We start from the raw sequence: 20,824 nt of genomic DNA, 5'->3' as shown, positions 1-20,824 counted from the left end.
CGGGCACTGGGTAGGAAGGGAAGGAGAAAGACCGCGATGTGGGAAAATGTCACGATTTAGCCGATCCGGAGATCGGGACCTTTTTTTTTGCCACTTAAAAGCAGCGTCTCGTTGCGTTCTGTGCAGCCGCTTGGTTGTCTGACATTGTCCGCTCCCTCTTTCGTCCTAAATCTCCCATTCAGCGTGGACTTCCCACCCTCCCAGGCTGAGCAGGCACGACATTGAGTGTCCTGTTTTCTAAACGCAAATAGTTTTGGTGGTTAGGGAGAGGGCAGGTGAGCAGCTCCCAGCTTTCTCCCTGGCAGGGCTCATCCGGGCTGGCTGTCACCCACAGCCCATTTATTTCCCCGCAATCAATGGCTCTGGCGCTTCCTGTGTGATGCYGCCGGGTCGTGATCGCCGAGCCTGGCACATCTCAGGTCTGTGCTGCTAGGGGCACTCCTGGACACTTTTCAAACACGAGCTCTCCTTGCCAGCCGAGGAGGGAGGAGGTGGGATGAGGTGCCTGGGCATGGAGCACTGGAGGATGTGTGTTGATACTCTGATTTCTGCTCCTGCTGGTRTGGAGAAACCTCCCCTGGAGGAGGTGGATCAAGCACTTGTGCAATACCGAGTTTACCGCGGTAAATTTTACCTGTTGAGAGGAAATGTGACTTTCCTTGTAGTTGCTGCCSTCYTCGTGGAGCTTGAACGTTTKAGCGGGGAACTTGGTACTTAACATRTGAATTTCTGCYAGATCCCATTTGTACTTGYTACTGTGAAACCAGAAAGGTTTGYTTAGACCTCAGGAGATRCATTTGAGCTAATAGCTCTCATTCCTTAGTCCTGCTTTGGTGGAGAGTCCATATGTTGAGGTTCCATACTGCGTGAAGTTAACTTTTGCCAGGAYTGTGTGTTTTTCTCACTGTGCAATACTTTAGCATTCTGACARGGCTGACACTGTGCTGCCTGTTGCATTTTTATCCTTTTCCTCCTTAAAATTGATGCTTTACAGGCCTGATAAGCGCAATAATAACATACTGCAAAAGCGATGTTAAGGATTATATTACAAGAGAAATATTGTGTAGTTGGTTGGGTTGTTTTTTTTTCCCATCCTGGCAGGGTCTGCACAATTCCATTYAGTTCCAGTAGCAAAGCAGCAGATTCATTAAGATTCAGCTATGTTTTGTATATTGTCTTTTTAAATATGCACACTGCTCCCTCGGAGCAGCGGGGATGTTCTGCACATGTGTGGTGAATAAATAGCGAGCGCAGCCGATCGCGGAGCGCTGCCAGTGCTTTTTGTGTTGGTGCTGACGGGTGCGGGAGCGGGGGTGCTGATGAGGCTCCGGGGGTGCTATTGAGGTTCCGGGGGTGCTGATGAGGCACTGGAGCTCTGTGGGGCAGCCACAGGTGATGGCACGGCTGGGTCAGTGCATGGGAGGTATCTCTGGTGTGGGGGTGACCAGACTCACCTGGGGCTGGTGAGGTGTTCGGAAAGGGCTGGGCTGGAGTTGGAAGCCTTGAGGAGCAGGTGGAGAAGGCAGACAAGTGGGTTKTTATTAATAAGCACGGGGGAGATGTGCCTGTTCTGGTGGGGATAACTTGTTGTTGCTGTGACAGGGGAAGYCTTCTTCCTTGCCACTAGCCAGGCAGAGTGCATTTGCATCTCATCCATCCTGTACTGAGAAGAATGGATGGATGGATGTAGAGCACTGTTGAGCAATGAGCTGATCCTCTGGGAAGGGGAATTTGACTACAAGATGTGTCCTATTACTTAGGAAATTAAGTTTGCAAGCATTAGCAAACAGCATTTTTTTCCTTTAAACACGGGCAGGGCTGTGGGTTAATCCAGACTCCGAGCTGGCATGTGCGAGAGTTTCTCTCCTGTTTCAATGGCAGGTGAAGCAGCCACAGGAATCTGGTTGGGTGGAGTGTGCAGGGCCGGGTGGGGTGGGAGGCTCTGGAGTAGGTGGCTGGCAGGGTGGCACCGATGGAGAGGGAAGAGCTCAGGCTGTTGGACTTGTGGGATGGGAAGGGAAGGAGGGATTGGGAAACTCTCCTGGGAATGGGTTTCCTTTCCCAGCCACTGCAAATGAGGTTGCAAGGCCAGCTGCATAGGAAGATGCTGCCTTTTGACTCCTCTTAGGCTATTTAAGCTCTGAAGGATAATCTTGATGTGCACTAGGGGTTTTTTTTCTGCCAAGCCACCCTAAAGAATGCCTTCTGTTGGTGAAGATGCTGTTTAAAAAGGCACCTTCTCCCTGTGATTAGGAAGGGTGTGTGAGGCATAAAGAGCAGCAGACCCAAGGGTACAGGAGGGTGACCTGCAGAGAGCAGGTGTGGCTGAGGGAGGGCACTGTCCCAAAGCTGTGTAGTGACAAGGACAGAGCCCCTCTGCTCTTGCTCCTCCCCTATTTCCTGCGAGTGCTCTCTCGCCCCCTTCCCATGTGTTTTCCTTTGAATATGGCAGCTGTCCCAGCCTGTGCTCCCTGTTCCAGGGGCATTATGGCTTCTTGCCTACTCCTTACCAYGCCTGTCAGCCATGGCTGGCTGGTCCATGACCAACCATCTCCAGATCCTGGGAGGGCAGGAGGTGCTGAGTACGCAGTTACTGATGACGGATGTGTTGGTGACACATTCATTTATCTGCCGTCTCTGTCAAGTCCTCTCAAGCTGACCCTTGTCACTACACATCTGACTGACACTGTCACTACACACACTGACCCATCACGGGTGATACAGCCCTTTGTTCACAGTCTAAAATGTCAAGTGATGTGAGCCTGGAGAGGTTTGTAAGATTATGACTGTATTTTTAATGTGTTAGAGCTCTGTAATGGAARTCAGAGCAACTTTCAGCCCAGTTCTTCAAAGAGAAGCCTTTGGATTCATGTTTCCCTATCTCTGTTAAGCAAAGATACAAGCTTCACGTTTCTTATCAGAGGGTCCTTGGAAGTGTTTGCAGCGTTCCCCCAAGGAGGTTGACAATGTTTGCCCAGGGAGGAGAGATTGTCTTCTTAACAGAATCCAACAGGTTARTGTTGATAGGGAGTAAAATGGTGACTTAGTAGAAAGAAGTGTGTGCTTGCTAATTAACATGTTTTCACTGGGAGGGGATAGGGCTGGGTCTGTGTGGGATTTGGGCACGTGTTCCTTCTAATATATTCTTGCACATACAAAGGGATATGCTTGGGGTTCGACTGCATAGTGGAGACATGAAAGAAAGACACAAGCCCTGGTAGCAATCTGAGGCACTTTATAAACTGGTGTTAATCAGAGTCGGAAATGGGTTGATTCAYATGAACAGGATCTGGGCTCTGTGCAGACATATGTGGTTTCTCCTCAGCTCATTGTCCACACAGCTGTTGTGTTTAGCTCATTGTCTTGGTGTGGCAACTGGAAGAAACAGGGCAATGTGCTGCTCTGTGCCAAATCCAATGCAGCTTTCAGCTGCTGCAACTCTCACTTATGTGAGAGGGACCCTGATTGGTTTTGGAGAATGGAACGGATTCCTTTGGGGAATAGGCAGCAGGAGAGCAGAGTGAGTTACTCTGCAGGCATTGAGGACATGAGACCTTTCTTCTGTGACTGAAACCGCAGCCTGTCTCAATTAAACATCTGCCATGACCATCCTGCACTGTCACCTGTGCCAGTATAGGATTTGTCTCTTCCAGCACAGCTGCATTTCCTGTTTAAACGAGGATGCTCTGAGTGTGTTAAGCATGCACRAGGCTCTCCAGTGCTCACCACAGCAGCACAGGCTCACTGCAGATGGGCTGTAGGGATAATGGCTTCAGCCATTGTTGATGGCCTTTGGGAGGTGTGTAACTGCCAGGCTTGGGGTGCTCCTTTTGTTATCCCCAGAATGATCCCTGGGTTGGCTCCCTCTCTTGAGAGTAAGGGCAGGGCTCCATGCAGTGAAGGGTGGGAGAGCAGTACCCCTGTAGCCCTGCTGCTCTGCTCCATCTGGGTCACCACCAAAATTATCAAGAGCCCTGCTCCTAAGGCCAGGAGAGAAGCTTTCTTCCTAAAAAAGGGGGGGAAAAGATGGATAAAAGGTAGCTCAAAAGCTTTGAGCCTTTGGGCATCTGCTCTTGGGTGGACAGGGCACGAACCCTTCCTTTACCTCAGTGTGTAAGCAGGTCTCTCTGCCCTTCCTCCCCACACCTTCACAGCTCCCTGTKTGCCCGGCTGGGGACAGAGACTCCGCCTGAATGAGTTTATTGTTCCTGGGTTCTCACTGATGGCTTTCATTGAACGCCCACAGCCAGGAACACAGGGAGTGCCTATGCAAAAATGCTCGTACTGCTGCACTCTGGAGCACGACTGACTCTTTCAGCTCCCAGCAGCAGTGATGGGCTGGGGCCAAACAGGGCACTGGGTGGCCAAGCAGGGCACTTGTGTCACCCAGGCTGTGCAGGGCTCTGCACCAAAGCACCCCTTTCAAGGCTTTGGAATCGGAATTCTGGGCACCTGCTCAGCTGCACACTTGCTCCTCAATGTTCCCATCTCAACATAAAGCACATATGAAGGTTTTGAGTGCCTTGGCTAAATCTCTTCAGACTTCATGGCAAATCCAGGGCCTGAATCTCGAGCTCTCTCAATGCCCAGTGCTGTTCTTGCATCCTGCCTAGATCAAAGGAAATTAGGGATGCTGTTCTTTTGAGAAGTCTTTGTAAACTCTAATTTGCTGTACCCTCTGGAAAGGCAGGGAAGTGCATCTTCAGGCAATAGCAACCAGAGAGCCCAGAGCTGTWGGGGACATCTTGGGGAACCAAAAATAAGGGGTGCACCTATCATCAAAGGTGATGCAGAGCATGAGCACCCAGGGCATGGGTGTTCCTCTCTGGAGCTGTCTGGCTGAAGATCCCGACCCAGCAAGTGAATTGGGATCCTGCAGTCACACAGCCAGTTTGATGACCTGCATATTATTGTTTACTTCGTCGTGGAAGTTGAGTCATTTGTGCTTTTCTTCTGGGTCAACAAACAAGACAGACTGGTCCAGTCTGTGCTGCAGCTTGTCAGCACAGCTCTGTGGGTCATAGATGTGTCTTGCTTCAAGGAGCTGCTGGTGCAGGTGTTGATACAGCCACTTTCTGGGCTGGAGCTGCTTCTTTGGCTCTGGTTTGGTGTCTGGGATAGGGAAGAAGTGTCAGTGAACTGGTGAATTCCCTGGCAATAGCTGAGAGAAGGCATTTCYGTTGTAAGAGCTATGCTGTAGTGTGAGGAAGAGGGGTTAAATTTGGGAACTTCTTGCTGAGTGCTATGGTGCATGGCTAAAAGCCTTGTGTGAACTGGAGGAATGACGGTAGGAGGCCACAAAAGAAAAACAGGTTTGTAAGTGTTCAGTAGGAAGACACCAATCTCTTGGTGTCTTCAAAGTTCTTACTTTGAAAAAAAAAATTACTAAATTTACTCGAATCCAGGGAAAAGAGCTTTAGGAGGGTAAAAATGTCCAAAACAAACACAAGTTGCTAAGGGTGGCCAGGGGAGTTGAGTCCTTTGCAAAGCTCGGAGAAGCAGCGCTGGCGATGTGCCTGTCTGCCCCTCTCTTGCGGGGCCAGCCTGCGCTCCGGACCCGACTCCGGCCACGCCAGGACATGGAACGAGCAGGGCTGGAGACACCCGGAGGGGCTGGCTGGGGCTGGTGGGCCAGGATGGAGGAGGTGASAGCAGGGAGGGATCGTGTCCCCATCAGCAGGACCTGCTGTGGAGGGGACGCCTGGGAAGTGGGGGCTGGGTCAGTCTGGAGTTCAAAGGACRAGGGCTGGGACTTGCTAAAATAATCTCCCCTCTGCCCCTCCACTGCTCTGTCGCTTTCTCCATGAGTAAAATTCCACAGAAAGCAAGTCTGAGGATGATTCTGTGCAGGGCAAATCTTTGGTTATCTTTGGTCATAAAGCTCTGTCTGGAAGTAAATATATCAGAATCATGGGATCAGACTGAAACTTCTACACAACATACRGACTTGGTCACTTGCAATTTAATAAAAGTGTTTCCCCTCCTTGGGTGSATGGTKCTCTGCRTTGCATAAAGWTTTTCTGATCTTTTTTTAAWTTTTTTTTTTTACTTTTTWCCCCTTTGGATCTGCTTAGGATARAAGTATWGCRCAAAGCWTAGAAAAAGCCTGRGAAATAGAGATTCACAAGTCTTAGCTGGCAGTTCAGCCTGTGGGCTCCTTATTTCTGAGGGTAGGAATCTCCCCCAGAGATAACCAGGAGCAGTAGCCACCCCCAGCACTGATGCACGTGGGGGTTTTTTACTTCCTTTTCTATTATAGAAGACYGAATTTTTTAAATTTATCTTTTGATTCCCAATCTTGCTAATAATTGAGGCTTTCCAGAGATGGCACCAAGTTTGGGGTGTAGGGCAGCTAAGCAGTTGGGATGCTTTTGGAAGAAGTTTGCATAATGCTTTGGCAGCAGTGCTTTGAAAGAAGTGGGTCTGAGCCAGGAGATTCTTACAGTTTGTGTTCAGTCCTTGACCCCTTCCCTCTTGCACTGAGATGGGGAGCAAGTCTTGGTCTGCTGCAAGGAGGGGATCTCTGTCGTGGATGGAGCCTGCATGTGTTCTGAGGCAGCCAGCCCAGGCAGGTGGCGAGGGGAAGCGTGTGTGCAGCTCCTGTGGGATGAGATAAGGTATCTGCAAAGAGATCTTGGGTCCAAAGTCACCCTGCAGATCTCATCATTGCTGTTTGTCACTGAAAAGTCTGACAGCTATTGAGGCTGGGAAGAAAGAGCCAGCTCGCAGAGAACCTGAGTTGCACAAGGTTACTTGATGTCACAAGTGGCTTTTGCTGGAAGTCCTCCAYGAGTGTGTGTGAAATTTGGGGCTTTCTTCTGCTGAGGAATGCAACCAAGCCAGCTGCAGCCCCAGAGCCTTCCAGTAGCACTGTCAGTTTGTCATTTCTGGAAGGAACCCATGTATTTGTTCAGCCAGCCCCAGTGCCAAACAGCTCTGAGCTCTGCTGGTCCCTCTGTGAATGAGCTGCAATCAGTAGAATGCAGAGATGCTTTTTTGGTGCCTGGTGGTAACAGGAACATGGTTGCAGTAGTGAGGGGGCCAACACTTGTGGTAGCAAAATATCACAAGTCTGGAAATTTGGGCTGAATTTTGAAGTGGAGATGTGGCAAGCCCAGACTTGTGCAGTGGCTTGTGACAGCTGGAGGCCGTCTGCTCCATCCATCCCATCAGTAGCTTCATCCAGGCTGCTTGGCTGGGAACACGTCCTGTCTCCTTTGCATGAATCCAGCATCTTCAAGCATCTTTTGTTTTCTACTGCAGTCTCTAAAAAYGTRCCACGTAATCTTGAATGGMGGGAACTCCCACYCTTTTTATTGTYATGCTTTTCAGACTTCTCCATGGCYCTGGGGAATGSAGAATCAAGCAGAGAGCTGGGATTGTAATGTACAGTTCCACATCTGCTGYAGGATTGCCTGATCTTGGTAGCTGCTGAAATATGATAAAGGAGAAGAGAACACTCAGATTAATTGATCTCAGTTAGCAAAGCAGCTGAGTTGTCTTTACCTTGCTGTGGTTACCTGGGCAGAGGGGTGGGATGTGCATTCATATCATCCCACCACAGCCAGATTTTTGGTCCCTGTTGGGAATTCAGTGCACGTGCACATGGGTGAAGGCAGTTCTTTTTGCTAACAGAGGAGCTGGGTTCGAATGGAGGTGCCAGGCAAAGGCAGGCAAGCCTGGCTGTTCCTGCGATCTAGCAGCCCTCCTCCCCAAGCCTGAGGTCACAGACAGCTGGGGACACACTGRGCAGGGTGGCTCTGGCCTCACCATYCCCTGCTGCAGGGGGTCTGGAGTCTGCTGGGCAGTGCGGGGTCTACGTGCTTGTTCTGGATTTTTTCAGTCCTTGTGAGCTGTTTACCTCATCTGGGGCACATTTCACTTGGTGCCTGAGGCTCTAGGTGTAGYCAGTGCTGTGCCTGCAGCTGCTTTTGGAGTTCAGCAGCCTCACCTGTCTGCTTGAAAGATGGTCACAAGTGCCCCAGAGCTGTACAGTTGCCAGTGAAATGTGCATGTGACTCTTGTGGGTGGTTTTGGTTTTCTCCCACGCCAGTATTTGTGCTCCACTCTTGCGTCTTGCTTCTCTGAGCAGCAGGGTCAGAGCTGAGCGTGGCTGTTGGTGATGCTCAGTCTCTGTGGGGTCACAGGGACACGCAAGCCCTAGGAGTCAGTGACCTCTGGAACGAGTCAGTCGTGTCTGCAGAGCAGCTTCTTCACCCTTCACCCACCAACTCATCCAGCAAAAACTCCTTCAGCCAGGCTGTGAGAAAGCTGCGGGAGGACATGAGGAGTAAACTTCTCATGATGGTCCTAGTCAAGGGTTACGGGGTTCTGTCTGTAACTTAAATAATTGTAACACTGAGGAGTTAATACAATTAGTTCAGCAGAAGTCAGCTACCAAACTATTTAGCAAAGCAACACTTGTAAATGATTTACTCTTGAGTTAAGCGTGGTATTATTTTATATAAACACAGATTTTCATTACTGCTTCAGCTTTTTTCCATTTTCTCTCCTCTAGTCATGTTACAGGATACACACACGTGTCCATGCACAGTGTCTCTCGCCTTTCTCTAATGAGCAATGCTAGCTGATATTATCTAGTTTCCTACATCAGTTTAATTTGCTATAGCTAGAGCTCTGAAATTTTTCCCCTCATGAGATGATACTTCTTGGAAAGTAGGTTGTCTAGSTGTTGAAAGGAATTATTGAGTTGTTTGGTGCTGGCTGCCCTAATGCAGTTCTGTGCAGACCCTGTAACTGATTAGAGTGTGTCAGAAAATTATCAATGCTCCAAGTGTGGTTTGGCTTACRTTTGAGTCTGTGTGAACTTCAGGGTTCTAGGAAAATTCACCAGTAAACTGATCATGAAGTGTTTTAATTATGCCAACATGTACTCTTGATTTCTGGGATATTTATTAAACTGTAATTCTGGCTCTGATCRTGATCCACAGCTATTGAAACACCATTATGTGTTGTCTGAGCGTTTGGATTGTGGCAGGTTGTCACTCTTCCAGCCCAGTGGGCTCTTGCTTTAATCACCTCTACATGCCAAAATACCAATGGGCTCTGTTTATCTGGGTTACACTGGGCTATCCTGGGCCAGTGTAAACTGGCAGAGTACAGCAGACCTGGGCGAGGGTGCAGTTGCTTGAAGCCTGTTGGCATCCTGCACTAGTTAACTTCAGTGAGCGTAGTTTTCCTCTCAGGTTCTTCAGACAGATGCTCTCTGAGTGTAGAAGAGATCTATTTCTGGAAATTGAAGTGGGAGTTGCCAGAGTGGGGGGAAGTGAAATGGCAATCAAAATTCCCATACTTTATCCTAAAGGCTGAATTCCCACGTCTGGCTGAGAAGAGAAACAAATGCTTTCTAGACCCAGGAGGCTCAGTATTCCCCGAAACAGAATGATTTATTTTTAATTCTGATAGTTCAGTGCAGCTCTTAAACCAAAAGAGCAGTGACAGTTTTATTATACTACTTAGAAATAAATGCAGCAAGCTTTGGGTGATGCTGAGGCTGGAAAGCCTGGAGTGCTGTAGGAAGGGAGGGGAGGTTCATCCCAGACATTTGACCCCTGYTGGGTCCAGCCCAGCCAGAGCACGGCCTGAGCTGCAGGGCCAGCACCCAGAGGCAAGGTTTGACTCTGGCTGGAAATCTGAGTTAAACAGCACGGGATTTCACAGTCGTGTTTCTTTGGACTGGCTACGTCAGCCTTCCTTCAATTCTTTGGCCTAAATAATGACATCCCCTAGGCTTTATATGCTGGGTTTTTTTTCATTTGCTGCTGATACCATTTCAGCTGTGGTCAGTCTTTTATTCTTGGTTGGCTACAACTCCAACAGGAATGCCAAAGCCATGGGGACTGACAGGACCACAGAGARCAGTACTTGTGTGAGAGGGATCGAAAATCCTAAATAGGGATCCCATTAGTGCTGTGCAGGGGATAAAATGGACTGTCCTTGCAGCTAACATGCGTTGTTGGTTGTCCCTTTGAAGCTGCTGTTGCCCCAAAACCAGGATAAGAGCCATGGTCTGTTGGGTAGCCCTTCCAGATCACACATTCTTACACCTTTAACTGCTCCATTAGGATATTTTTATGTCTGGATGATGCTCCCATGCTTTCTTTAAGGTGTTCTTCTAACATTTAACTCTGATCAGACAGCCTCACACTGACACTCCTGATTAGCTAYGAAATCTTTGCAGTTTGCTTTTGTTCCCATGCTGGACTGAGRTTTTTGTTGGAAGTGCTCTGTTTCCAGCATATGTTCTTGTTTTTCCTGATAAACATGAATGTCTGTTGGCCCACATTTAGATGAGGTGGGAAGGGCCAAATTAATTCCGGGTGTCATTCCAGCAAAGTCAATGGGCTGACCAGAAGGATCAGACTGGGTCTAAGATTTACATTGGGTTGCCTGCAAGTTTTACCAATTTTTATTGATACATTAATYAACTGTATTTCTGGTGCCATTGATAAAGATGACCTTGAATTTAATACAATAAAAGCTGATTTGTGATAGAGCAGGGATGCAGAGTTAACAATTCCTTAGCCAAGCAGACATGCTCACAGCTCGGGGTGCTAACAGCAGGGACGTGGCTGACCCTTGCTCCAGACCAGGGTCTGGACTGTGTCAGTTATTTGGATCATGAAAGATGAGGAGAGTCTACCACCCTGGAGACACKCTTTAGGAAAATGCAGCCACATCATCTGTGGATGCTTCAGCAAGGATGTCTCCACCTTCTCTGATCCTTTAGGCTGAAGTCTGTCCAGCTGCTGATGAAATGGTGCTCCCGGGAATGTTTGCTTATCCCAGATTCTGGGATGGAATTTCAAGTTTTCTTCCACCCGTTGATTGTACAATTTCCTTTCCTCTTTCATACAGTTGCTTTTTGTTGGTTATTCACAAATGTGCAGGCCTGCTCTGCCATCATACTGACAGAAGGAAGGAAAATGTTCTTTTTGAATATGGAAAGGGAGTTGCTGCTTAGCACAGACAGAACTGGCTTCTAGATGAAAGAGTCAAATACCAAACTGTTTTGTTTCAGTTTGAGCAGGACAGGCTTTGATCTACAGGAGATGACTCAGTCAGGAGCAGGGAACAATTCTTTATAGTGAATTTAGAAACAAAACCCAACGGTTTAGGCTATGATGGCTTTGACACGTCAGTCATAGTGGATATTATGTGAAAATGAAAACCATAAATGTCTGAAATGAAGTGTGGAGGCTTTTCTGAAAAGAGGAAAAAAACAATCCACTTCTGATATTGGTTGCCAAGAGTTTTCCTCAAGTCAGAAAGGACTGGGGGTGGGGTAAGATCATTCCTATTGAGATAGGAATAATGAGCAATGCGGACAAAGCAGGAAGGGGAAAGACTTCCTGCAGCGCAGCTCAAGCCAGAGGTGGGGCCAGGATGAAAATTGGGATCTCCTGGCCTCAAGTCAGGCTCCATAATCCATCTCTGCTCATCGCTCCTCACCCTGCCTCGATGCATCATCCCCTTTGTCACCTTTCGCAGCACTCGGACGGCAAGGCAGACACGGTCAGACCCCGCTCGGTCACTGGGCTGGCTCCAGTTGCACGGAGCAGGGATGGCCGGATTCCTGCTACTGAGCTGCTTTTATCTGGAGCCAGGTGACCGGCCCCGCTCAGTGCAGCTGTGTTTTGTGGCACTGCAGCTGGCCAAATAAACACAGCTGGAGCAYGGCTGGGTCTCTGCGCTGGCCGCGCACACGCGCGTGGAGCGAGAGCCGCGTGGCGTGGCCGCTGTCCTGGGGCCATGGTCAAACACGTTTGACTCCACACAACGGGCTCTTGGCAGTCCCCAGTGGGAAGGGAAAGTGTCCCTGGTGCTCATTATTTCTGCAGCTTTATTCTACACCCAGTCCCTGGCCCACGTTTTGTTTTGTGCTGCTGTTCTCTGTAGGCTGAGAGTGAATGGGTGTCCACCTGAAGACTGTTTCTTGGTTCTTTTTGGTGGCTGCAAGCAGGAGGTGAGAGGGACTTCTTTGGCACAGTTGCCTTGTGAAGTATCCTGCTACTAAGAGTTTATTTATGCTGAGGCTTAGGAGTTGATTGCTCCTCAGTCTCCCGATCCCACCTCCTTGACTGCACCATCTTTGGCATTAATTCTCCTTCTCACCAGAGACAGCTCTTGACTTTTCACAAGATTATTGTTCTGCTGTCTTGGCTTGCTGGTCTGGACAGCAATGGGAACAGAATGCTGGGGCAGGGAGCCAGTCTGTTGTGTASCAAAGTACCATCAGGTGGGCTCACTTGGGATGCTGAGGATGTGCAGGTCCTTCAGTGATGCCAGGCAGCWGGAYTCACCTGCTCTGTCTTGTAGCCCTGGTCACARAATTTGTTACAAAATAGGAGTCTAATGAGGTGGCCCAAGCTGTGCAGGTATGGAGGTGACATGTCTCCTCCTAGGGATGGAAAAGATCCTTTAGGTCATCTCATTTATCCCATGGTCTGGAGAGCAAMCATGCACCTTCTGGTGTTTTCCTCATCTAAATGCAAAATATTCCCAGTTAGGCAACTTGCCTCAGTTCTTTTAAGGATTATTCTGTGGTCTGAGAGGTCTTGTTATTCTTGTGGATGTGATGTATAAGGGCATCGGATTACTGATATGGATGTATGTAATGGAAGGGTCAGATCATTTCCTTGCTTGGCAAACAAAAAGCCATTTTCATTGATGCCAAGGAACAGCYAGTGCTGTGGTGTGAGACCTGGAGACAGTGTGTCTGTACCAGGGGATGCAGCTTCCCCTGTTCCATGCTGTCATCACATCAGAGCTGTCCTGGCTCTGTGTCACAGCCACCCTGCATTCACCAGGCAGTGGCTGTCCCACTGTAGTGTCACCATGCAATTTGTCAGGCTGTGCAAGTGTCAGAGCAGAGGTTGTGCTTGGGGAGGGGTCAGAAGCTCAAGGCTTGCAAARTGTTGGGAGTGTGGCTGGAGGGCAGCACGGTGCTGGCCAGGTACTGCTGAGCTGCAGGCAGGCACTGGGGGCTGCCTGTGGTGGGAGGGCTCTGTGCTCCTGCTGGGGGACATCCAGGGCAGCCCCACCAGAGTGTGCCAGGGTGTGCAGGTCAAGGACTGACCCTGGCAGGGTGTGCGGGTGAGGGATTGACCCTGGCAGGGTGTGCAGGTGAGGGACTGACCCTGGCAGGTGTGGAGCAGGCCTGAAGGATTGTGTTCCTTCCCCAGGGAGAAAGGAGCAGGGTCACAGGTGCTTTCACCCCAGTGTGGGGGAAGGAKGTGGCACCTGCTGTCCATCCTGCAGCAGAGAGGGCTGACAGCTGCCAGATGTCATCACATCCTTCTCTTCCTCATCCAACTTCCCTTTGTACATACCATTATGATGATTTGTTTTGCTGATGCATTTCCAGGAACTAACACCCATTTTCAAAGACCTGCAGAGGCAGGAGGAGTTCCTTTCTATGAAGGAGCAGATGGTTAATTTTATTTTTTTAATAGTCTCACTGTGGGTGGTGGCTCTTCTTCCACAGAAAAGACTTCTTCTTTTAGATTATGTCTTTCCCCTAAATCCAGTCTTTTCAATAGAAAAGTTTAAAATGTGGTTTTGATGTTTCTGTGCTGSAGTTTACTCCTGTCTTGAGTGCAGAGAACCGCCTTTGCTATAAAAGAGAATTGTGAAAATTAATGGCTTTACCCAGTGGCATCACATGAATGTTAAAGGAGTAGAAATGTGTRTATTCTCAGAGAGACTGGAAATGTGGGCTCCAGTGCTCCAGGAAATGACCCAGAGGTGTTGCTGAGTGTTTTCTGAGTGAAGCTGCTGAGGGACCATGATAATTTTACAGATTCCTGTCTGTTGGGTGGGACACGTGCAGTGAGAATTTTTATCTGCAGCCATAAAACTATAGCCTTTGCAGTCAGCTGGGGTTTTTGGACAACTTTCAGATCTCATAAAATTGATGTTTATGAATAATAAATAACAGTAAATGTACCTAAAGACTTGGGYGCCGTAATGGGTATTAGCTACTCTTGATGTATGTTCTAACAAAATGTAACTTCAGAATTGGTGTCAATCCTCAAAACTATAGGGATATCCATACTGGAGTTCTCTTAGACGGAAGGAAATTGAGGTGATAAGTGTTTCAGAACACAAACAAACAAAAAGTCTGTAGAAATTTTTGCTTGCAGCAAAGGCCATACTTTTTAAGCATAAGACAACGAGATAATAAACTRTAATTCAGCAGGGAACAAGGAAGTCATGTAGCAACTGCAAAAGATCCAAACATATGGAAAATTCAATTCTGTGGAGAATTAAGTCACTATTATGTAATCAGGATCAATGGAAATGAGCTGATGTCAGTATTGGACTGGCTTAATGCATGGGTGGAAAATTGTGTTGTCTCATACAGACCTGTTAATAGGAGTGAATGCTCCATGTATGTTGCATGTCCATTAGCTGGTGGGTTTTTTTTTTAATTAGGAGGGGCCTGATCCAAACCCAGCAGAAGTCAATAAGGTTTCAACTAACCTGAAATTGAATTGGGGTCTGAATGTAGAAGATCTGTAGAAGGTGGTAAACATGAGCCTGGGATGCACATGTACCTCATAGTGGTTGTTCAGGGTGAAACTTACCCCTTTTGTTTTTTGTCTGTCTGAACCTTTTGCACTCCAGGCTACCTGTCTGTCCCTCCAGGCTGACCCACAGTGGCCTGGCAGCCTTGGGAAGGCTCTGCTCAGGTAGGGACCCAGACCCCCCAGCTGTGGACTGGAAGGGTCTGTACCTGGCACAGGAGAGAGGGGTGTCCTCTGTGCCCAGGGCAGGGAACACCAGAAGTGTTGCACACTGACAGCATTGCAAAAATGCCCAAAGACCTTCCCGGCCTTCCTATGGCATGGCTGTGATCCTGTGAGGCAGAGAATGTGGTGGGGAAGGRATGCAGAGCAGAAGAAAAGTGCCTGGGGGAGGGCAGGCAGCCGAGGCACCTGGCAGGATCCTGTGCTTGGTGTTGTGTTGTGACAGGGCTTGGCAGCAGCAGCACTCCTGGAGTTTGTCCCTGAAAAGAAGCCATCATTAGCCTGGCAGCTGTGCAGGGAACGCCAGAGCCTTGGCATGAGCGTGTTCCAGTTGGTGTGGCTGTCCTGGGGAAGGAGTGACAGCAGTGCCYTGTCCTGGCTGTGCACGTGTGTGCTCGGGCTGGTGTAAGGGCACTGGAGTGCACCATCCCAAAGGGTTTCCGYCTGGAAAAGCTGCCTGGCTTCACCAGGAGCAGTCTCTCTTTGGCCTCTGAWCCTGAGAATCCAGCCAAGCATCCTTGCTGCTGGTTTGAGACCTAGGAGGTATTTTGTAGGGAATTTTAATGGTTGGTTGGGTTTTGATGGCTTTCTTTTCTGGCTTTTACGTGAGGATAACAGGGAGGACTCAGTGTGTAAGGGTTTAGTGAGAAGTGCATGCCCTGGGCACMTGGGACACTGTGACACTGATCAGGACTGTCACTGGGACCTACTGAGCGTGTGTTTGAGTGATGAGCATCAGGCAYATATAAACTAGAAGGGGTCTGCTGGTGGGAAGCAATGGGCTTCATGAGAGACTTTTCCCCACATGAAATAGGAATKATGTTCTGGACTGTTACTGTGTATAAAAACATGCTTCTGAATCAACAAATTAGGGAAAAATATCAGCTGTTAAATGTTAGTGGATGGAGCTGTCACATGAACTGAGTATGTGGGTGGCTTCAAATTAAGAKATGCCAGAGGTGGGGAGAGTAATGAGACAAAAAGTGGGAATGTCTGACCTTGACAGTTTCCAGTCCAGGGCAGGTTGAAGTGAGGGAGGTTTCTAAGCAGGTCATCTCAGTGGAGGAGCTGAGCTGCTGAACGTTCCTTGGACACTGGAAAGGGGAGCTGCAGGACCTGCTCTCCCCCAGCCAGGCACTTCTGTTGCTCTGTGCTGGCTCTGACAGCCAGACCACCCTCTGAGCTGATTCATCTGCCAACCTAGTGGGGAAAAAACACCCACAAAACAAAACCAAGCCCAGATCCTGTTGTTGCTGCATAAATCTTCCCCTGAATGAGAACTGATGTGGCTCATCATTGGCTTATGGTGGACACCACTGTCAGTGCATGGGAGGGCTGAAGCTGTGCCCAATGGCAGGGAAAAGGAAGAGCTTAGAGGAATAAGTGGATCTCACAATGTCTGTGGGTTCCTTGTTTGGAAGGTTTACRGCTCTGTGAATTAACCTTGGTGTTTCCCAAAGTGAACTCATTGGAGAGATACAGAGGGGGTTACGACATGAAGAGAGCAAACAGCTCCTTAATCCTTTCTTTTGCTTTCCTAGAAAAAAACCTGCTTATCTTAACTCAAGAAATATTCTCTGTGATATGGAATAATCCCTCTTAAAATTATGTTAGAGAGGTGAAGACACCCCTGGCTTTTTGAGCAATGCTAAAGTGATTGTCTTCTTCCTGCCCAGCAGCTCTGCAGATTCATTGAAAGCTGGCCAGTGTCTTTCCTKAGAAACAGCTGCTTAGAAATTTGGGAGGAAAAATATTTTATTCCTCACATTCTGGTGGATTTGAGGCTCACCAGCTGGCTGAGAAGGCTGCCAAGGCTCCACACTGTTGTGGAAATGTACAGTAACTGGGCATAAGTAGCTGTAAGYCCTTTTTGGACTTAGGGGTGAAAATGTCTTAATGCTGGGAAGCTGTTGAATGTCTTTTTTCAATGTGGAAATAAATCAGAAGGGAATTGTKCTGCCTTTGCCAACAAATAAACTAATTTGGGGAATTTACTGTCCCTGTTTCCACTGGACCTCTTCTGCTCTGCCTGTTGGCTGGAGCTGTCCAAGCCCTCCAAGGCCCTCATGATGTTAACGTCTGTCTTTGAAATACAATTTTCAGCCTGAAAAACTGCTTCTTAAATTATTTTTTTTGACTGATTGTATATATAATCTGTGTTATTTCAGTCTGAGGACCAAATTCTCACTGTATTGATGAAAGTCTCCCACTGACTTCAAGGAAATTAGGCCCTAGATCTATCAGGCTGGGTTAAACCAGGGAAGACAAACAGAAGATCTCTGCCAAAATGACTTTGTGCTAGCAGATGTAATTTCTGTCTTTCCCTGAGTAAACTGTCCTGATTTGCTTTTTTTCCGCTCCCTTCCCACCYACAACATGGAGAAAAGTTTATATGAAGTATTTTGACTGCTTTAAAGCAAGGATTTTGTTAGCTGTAAATTGAACAGAAATATGTTTGCCCCAGTCTTAAAACSTGTCTCTGGATAGAAAATTGGGTATTTCCTGGCTGAGGATGCAGTGGGGGTACTCAGCCGTGGAGTTAGTTGTATCCAGCTCAGATGTGTGTCCAGGTTGGGATGTTATGGTCTAATGGGGTGGGCTGTCCATGGTTGGTCTGGTAGATAAGTAAAGAACTGACTGAATTTCGGGGCTGAAGAAGAAAAAGATTGTGGTTTATGCTCTGCCTGAACTCCTGCCTTTGAGGGGTGTGGAGGGGCCCTCACCTAGCTAGAGGGGATGGTTGAAGGCCATGTGAGCTTTTTGAGCCATTTTGTGAAAGTCCTGCGYGGACATCAGGACAGAAAGTTCAAAACTTCTCTTCCTTGCCTCCAGGAGCTGCTCATGTGTGGCTCTTCCAGTGGGATAAAGATTTTGGGTGCTGTCACTATAACAAGGGCTCTCCAGGCTGKCTTCCTTCCTCTGGTTGGAGCAGGTCACTCTGCTTGTAGCAGCCGAGTCCATCGGTGCAGGTCACATCAAGGCTTCTTTCATGTGGAGTGAATTGTTCTCTYGGGATGCTGCTCAGGCAAGAGGCCAAGAGCCCAAGCCTTTAACAAAGAAGCATCAACCTGTTTGTATGATTTTTGTATACACCATACAAACCTTCYGAACAAGATGTTCTTCTAACCCCATGAAAAGGAAGGCCAAGAGAGAAAGTCTGATGCATTAGTGGGAGGCATTCAGATGCTGCCAAAATGGTGTGATGTAACTTGGCACAGTGCCAGCCTTTCTGCTGTAAACTGAATGCAGGTGAATGCTGATTGAAACGAGCCTGCATGGTATCTACCTACTGCATCTGTTGTTTGGTTTAAGGTAGCACCTAGAAATACAGGTGAGGGAGCCGGATTCTGTCTGTCTGATGATATATGGGTGTTCTTATCTYTATTTTCATCCTGAAACAGAAATACAAACAACCCACAGATACACCATGTTGCTCGCTCTGAATAACCCCAAATATACCTGGCTACTTTAGTTTGKGTTTCGATGAGTAGACTTGGGAAAATGTTGTTTTTATTTCTTACACCTTATCATGTCACAGTYTTGATGTGTGTAAAACTGCAATAACAAGCTTTGTAAATGAAGAAGAGCAGTGGGTGTTTATTGACTTTATTGCCACACTCTCCTGTAACATCCTTCTCAGCAAACTGATGAAGTACAAGCCCAAGAASTGGATGGTGAAATRAGGCAAAAACTGGTTGAACTGCCAYGCTCAATGGGTGGTGACAGGAGACACAAAATCCAGCTGGAGGCCAGCACTTCTCCACCTTCATTAATGACCTGGTTGAAGGGGCAGTTCTGTGGATAACACCAAAYTGGGAGGAGTGGCTGATGCACCGATGGATGAGCTGCTGCCAGGAAGGGCCTCGCTAGCCTGGAGGAATGAGCCAGCAGGGATCTCCTGAAGTTCAAGAGAGAAGGRCAAAGTCCTGCCCTTGGGGAGGGATAACCCTGAGGATAATGTGCTGGACCAAACAGCTGGAAAGCACCTTTGCAAAAAGTTTCTTGGTGGATACCAAGCTGGACATGAGCCGGTAGTGTGCCCTCGGGGCAGCAAGCATTAGTGCAGCCCCAGCAGATCCTGCTGTTTGATATACCCTCAGTAACAGAGCAGGAGTTTTTAAACAAAAGAGTACACAAGCCATCCTGCAATGCTTTTCCATAGTGGCACAATCTGTGTCAGTCAGGGAGTTTCAGTTTCTTGGAGCAGGGCCTGTRTTCCCATAACACATGGCACAGCTGTGTGGAGGAACACTCATTCCGTTCCTCTGGATCTGCTTTTGACACACTCCAGGTACCTGTGAATTTGTGGCTGTAAAGCTGTTGTACAGATGAAAATCCTGAGAGTTGGCAGTGTGCTGTCAGGGCTGGAGGATGAAGCTTTTCTGCGCTAATGGATTTGCTGCCTCCCTGATTTCCTCGAAGCACTGCCGAATGTGTCATGCAGAAAGGTGGTTTCGTTAGCAGTTCTGCTCASCCGGGGGAAAATCACTCTCTTTATTTGGCTGGTTCAACATGGAGTCTCTCTTGGCAGGTCAGTCACTTCCAGGCCCTCCCAAGCTGCTGTTTTCCATGTCTGTGCTGTGAACTAAAGGTGAGCTTCCACCCTGGCCAGCCGTGGTTGATGTGGGCAGAGCTGCTGGCCAGGTCACCCTCCAGTCCAGCCAAGCACAGTGTTTGCCATCCACCCTTCTTGGCTGCCCTCTGCTTCTRTAGGTCTGGAAGTGTCCCTGGGATGCTCCTTACCAGAGGATCTGGCACACTGGGTCTCTTACACACACCGGAGTTCAGCTGGGCAGGAAGGACTTACAGTGGAAAGGAACATCTGTTACTCCTTAAGTGTGACCACTGTCAAGGTTTCCATCCCTCCAACAAAGCAGTTCTTAGCCAAAGGCCTGGTAATCCCTGACTTTTTTTAGGAGGAGTGGGAAAAGGAGTAGTTCTTTGGGATAACTGATTCTTTTTTTTAAACTGGAGAGATTGGTTTTGTTTTAATTTACGGTTTATTGAATCAGTGTCTTGGACACCCACAGCTGCRTTGGTGGAAGGGCCTGGCCAGGCAGGATTCCATGTGCCTGCTGGAGCTTTGTGCAGGGTGCACCTTRCACAGCCTTGCACAGCCACTCCTGGAGGATGGTCAGTGCTCAGCTTGGCCTCTCCAGCTGGAGCGTTCCTGCTGGAGGGTGAGTGTGCCCAGCAAAACAAATGACATTGTTCTCACATGGTGTGAAACCACTCCCTGCACCTTCCCCTGCACCCCTGCCCGTGTCCYGGCTGTAAATCCTGGGGGGAAGCTGGGCTGAGTCATCTGGCACTGGGTGTGTATTTATAAAACAGAAAGGCTGGAGCTCTGCAGGGGCCAGGAGGAGAGGCCAGCCCTCAGAAGATCCTGGCCAGCAATGGTGGGTTCCCCCCACGCCCTGTCCCTGTCCTCGGGCTTGGCTATTGACCCACGTCACCAGGTCCTGCCTGTGGGGTGATCAGGAGCTGCTTCAAGGAAACTATCAATAAGGCATCAAGCTGCTGGGCTAATCTGCTTTTTCCTTGCAAAGCCTTACATGTGAGCTCAGGGCCGAAACAGAAGTGTGGAAAAGGACTTGCACAGGGGAAGAGCTTTGAAGGTTTGTGATGCTCACAGCTAAGTTGGGCTGGCTACCCTCACCCCACAGCACCCACGGTGTGGTGGGGGATATCTGCACAGTTCTGACCATTTTGGCTGCCTCCTGCCTYCTCCAGCCTGCAGCAARGTAACTTTGATCTCACTTGCAAMAGGGTAAGCRAGAGGGAGCACCAGGGCTGCTCCTGGGGACACTTTAACATGGAGTAGCCTGTGCTGTGGCACAGAGGAGCTGTGTGTCTGTGTTCAGGGTTAAGTGGTTGTTTTGCAGCCTCCTCACATTCCCTTCCATCCCCTTTCCTCCTGSAATAACAAAATCAGAGCAGGGAGGTTTGGTTTATTGTGCTGGGTCTCTCCTTCCTCCACCTGCTCTGGCAGCTGATCTCCTCTTAATGAGCAAAGTTGCCTGGGGATGCCATTTACCCAGAGGTGGCAGTTC

The 20,824-nt window shown here is 48.6% G+C and overlaps 1 protein-coding gene across 1 annotated transcript in view; it reads left to right on the top strand.

Moving 5' to 3' along the window:
* AFAP1L2 (actin filament associated protein 1 like 2) overlaps window positions 1-20,824 on the top strand; it is a 64,593-nt gene that overhangs the window by 865 nt on the left and 42,904 nt on the right. The window lies entirely within an intron of this gene.

The sequence above is a fragment of the Malurus melanocephalus genome, unplaced genomic scaffold (genome assembly GCF_030028575.1).
Source record: "Malurus melanocephalus ecotype Western Australia unplaced genomic scaffold, MMel_1.1 scaffold_122, whole genome shotgun sequence".
In the NCBI taxonomy this organism is placed as follows: Eukaryota; Metazoa; Chordata; class Aves; order Passeriformes; family Maluridae; genus Malurus; species Malurus melanocephalus.
The sequence above is the reverse complement of the archived record's forward strand: the minus strand, read 5'-3'. Positions and strand labels throughout refer to the sequence as shown.